General features: G+C 39.7%; 1 pseudogene; it reads left to right on the top strand.

Moving 5' to 3' along the window:
* Positions 1 to 652: 652 nt before the first annotated feature.
* LOC130875229 (mitochondrial intermembrane space import and assembly protein 40-like) lies at positions 653 to 3200 on the top strand (annotated as a pseudogene).
* Positions 3201 to 3865: the final 665 nt, after the last annotated feature.

Consider the following 3865-nt stretch of genomic DNA (forward strand, 5'->3'; position numbering starts at 1 on the left):
ATTATAAATCCTTCAACTCCATAAAAGACTCCAGAAGGATATAATATTACCTAAGAAAACAGGAAGTACATTGTAAGCAACTTCCAAAACTCTAAAATTGACTGGACAGTCACCCAAAGTTCTTTTGTATGGTTTGGGAATCCATCTTCAGCCCATGGGCCCATAGTATCCAGCAGACATTTTCATGAAGCAGGAAATTACAAAGACAGTTCTGTCTATATTGGCAGTTTGCCAGTCATTTTCTTATGTATCCTTCAGAATGTCTCACTCTTTCATGAAGCAGAAATCCCAAAGGATTCTCTCACCTTTAGGCAAGTTCAGCAGTCATTTTTCTGTGGGCCCGGCATGTCCAGTCAAGCAGTCCCCATGTGGTCAACTAAATCCACTTAAAAACCTGAGAGAGCTTAAAAGGAAATTCTAAACACAAAATTGCAGAGTTTAACACATCTTCTTGCTGTTTGCTGGCAGCATGTCACTGCTCCTTTCAGAGAGGTTTTACATACTCGACTGCAGGAGAAAAAAGTGGAAGTTTTGAAGTGCAGCTTTGTGGCAATGCTGCCAGCAGAAACTGGTTATGGAGCATTTAAAGGGCATTTGTGGGCCTCACGTATTTATGTTACCACTTAAGGTTGGAAGGAAAGTGGCTGAGACCATGCCCATGGCTTGGTGTTCCCTGCCTGACCAGTTGGCAAGATCAGGTCTATTAAGGCTGTACAGATAGGAAAGCATGGTCGATTCCCACCACATGCACAGAGATGTTTTCAGGCTGCTCAGTTCTCTGTGTGGCAGATTTGGTTGTTACTCAAAATAAAAGCTTTATGTGCTGCACACTCATTCTTGGGGTTGGAGTGCTGAGTGTGGCTTTTGCCTGGCAGCCCCAGAGCTGACAGTGGTGATGCTTCCACTGTTTTAAAAGTGGAGAGAGGTGGAGCTAGCATATAAAACAACTGCAACCAAGATGCTTACTCTTTTTAAAGCTCTTCAAGACAGTAGAGAAATATAGATAACACAATAAGGACAGATCTGATGGAGGAGGGTCATTTGTCTATCTGTTGCTTTCATTGGTTAATTAATAAAGAAAACTGCATTGCCTGTTAGGGCAGAATTTAGATAGGTGGAGTAGACCGAACAGAATGCTGGGAAGAAGGGAAATGAGCAGACGCTATAGCTCTCCTCTCCGAGATGGACACAGGCTAGAATCCTCCTGGTAAGCCACCACCTTGTGATGCTACACAGATTAATAGAAATGGGTTAATCAAGATGTGAGAATTAGCCAGTAAGAGGCTAGAGTTAATGGGCCAAAGCAATGTTTAAAAGAATACAGCTTGTGTGTTGTTATTTCAGCTGTAAAGCTAGTTGTGCAGGAGCCAGTTGGAGAGAAGCGGCCCGCTGCTCATTCTACACAGATCCGATACAAAAAAAAAAACTCTAAATGGGTCACAGAGATACATAAGCTTGGGAGAGAAAATAAAAAGAGTATAGAGAGTTGAAAAAAAAAGTAAATCATTTTTTAAAAAGTCTTTAAGGAGATGGAGTACAGATAGTCATAGATTAAAAGAAGTAAAGAAAAATAAGCTGTGTAAAAATGGAAAATTCAGAGAGTTTGTATTATTATTGTTATTGTGTTATCTTTGAATTATTTGGCTGTGAAGGAGCTAAGTAAGGAACATTTCATTGTATGGGCTACTTAACTAAACCATCATGCATATTATAAAGATATCTTGATTCCAAAATTGGAGTCTAAGGATTTGTTACTTTGGAAAAAAAGTTCTTTTGTTTACACAGAAGATGAGAACCTGTGAATTACTTTCAGACCAATATTGTTTGATAGAGAAGGAACCCCTGAAAGATCACCATGAACACCCTCAAAGGTCACTGTGAACACCCTCAAAACATTACTTTGCCCAACTGCTGACTGAGATATAACTAACACACAGGATATACCATGAAAGGTCTGATTAACAGTGTCCCCAGACAGCAGGAAGCAGTATAGACAGAACTACACCCATATTCCCAAATATTGTTTATAATTGTTTGTTTACATTTAAAGGGGAATATGTTATAGAGATTTGCATTGGTATAGATCTTGATTTATTGATACAAATTTAAGGTCAATTTTGTTATATATATATATATATATACATTTCAATCTTGATTAAGGTATTGTGTTTGTGTAGCTCATTTAATAGATACTCATCTATTAAACTTGTAGTCATGTTAGTTAGATTTTCTTTATTTCAGTTGGATAGGTATTCTTCAAATCTTTCAGAGACCTTCAGAACATATCATTTAAAATATTTTAATAACAGGATTTTTCATGAAAATGAGACACATCTGCTCCAGGCATCACCAATTTAATTCAAAAGGAAGGTGGGCATCAAGGAGGCTCCTTATGGAATGTGCTAGTCATTTGGGCAAGAACTGTTCTTGCCTCAACTGTTTTATGGTATGCTGCATAAACTGAACATTCTGCATATTACAGAAGGAAGTGACTGAACTGGCTTTAAAATTTTCTGCTTCAGAAAATGTTTTCTGAATACTATGGACCTATAGGCTGAAGATGGATTCCCCAACAAAAGAACTCTGGGTGACTGTCTAGGCAGAGAGATATCTCTGTCAATTCTATAGTCTTGAAAGTTGCTTACAATGTACTTGCTGTTTACCTAGATAATATTTTATTCTTCTGGAGTCTTTGATGGAGTTGAAAAATAGATAGTTGTGTGTGTCCACTACGGTGGTGCCGGCTGCCTCAGAGAGCTGCGAGCGTCAGGAACAACCATGTCCTACTGCCGGCAAGAAGGGAAGGATCGGTCAATATTTGTGACCATAGAAGACCATGAAACTCCTAGCAGTGCGGAGCTGGTGGCTGATGACCCCAATGATTCCTATGAGGAGTCCGGATCTATACTGCCCAATGGAGATATTAACTGGAATTTCCATGCCTTGGGGGAATGGCCAGCAGCCCCTGTAGGGAACAGTTCAAGTCTGCCTTTTCCTGCTTCCACCACAGCAAAGAGGAAATCAAGGGATCAGATTGTATAGACCAGTTTCAGGACATGAAGGAGTGCATGCAGAAATACCCAGACCTCTATCCCCAAGAAGAGGAGGAGGAGGAAGAGGAGGCAAAGCCAGTTGAGCAGGTGGAGGAAACAGGTGCTCCTAAGGCCTCTGCAGCCAAATAGCAGGGATCAAGCTCCTGAAGGCCGCAGGCCCTTGCTGCCATTTACCATGAGACTTTCTGTACAATGCCTTTTGGTCACCTCTGTGAATGTTCCTTTCCTCTGTGCACTGTAATGTACAAAATAACTTATTTTAATGATCAGGGGTCTTGGCTACTTGCCATATACACTGAAGAAAAGAGGTGTGTACACGTATGGCCTGTGTAAACCTGTCCTTGAATGTTAAGTCACTGCTGGATGTACTCTGATTGCCCTGGATTTTGTCACTTTGAAATACTGTACTGTGGCTTCTCAACAACCAAAAGTTGTTACTCAGAAAAGTTCGTCGTGAGAAAGCTGACTTATTCTGAAAAAAAAGAAAAAGAAAAATAGATAGTTATAGTTTTCCTTAGTTATAATAAAAGATAAATAGAACTTGATAACTTTTGTTATATGTAATTTTACTATGTTAAATTTAAAGCCTTATTTTTTGTTTAAACAGAAAAGGGGAAATGGTGTGAGAGGTCCTTTTGTCTATGTGTTGCTTTCATTGGTTAATGAATAAAGAAACTGCCTTGGCCTGTTGATAGGACAAAACTTAGGTAGGTGGGGGGGGGACTGGACTGATTGCTAGAAGAAGGAAGGCAGAGAGATAAAGGCTATGGAACTGCTGCCTGAGATAGACATGTTGAAAATTTTTTGGTAGT

Source organism: Chionomys nivalis, chromosome 5 (assembly GCF_950005125.1).
Source record: "Chionomys nivalis chromosome 5, mChiNiv1.1, whole genome shotgun sequence".
NCBI classification, from domain to species: Eukaryota; Metazoa; Chordata; class Mammalia; order Rodentia; family Cricetidae; genus Chionomys; species Chionomys nivalis.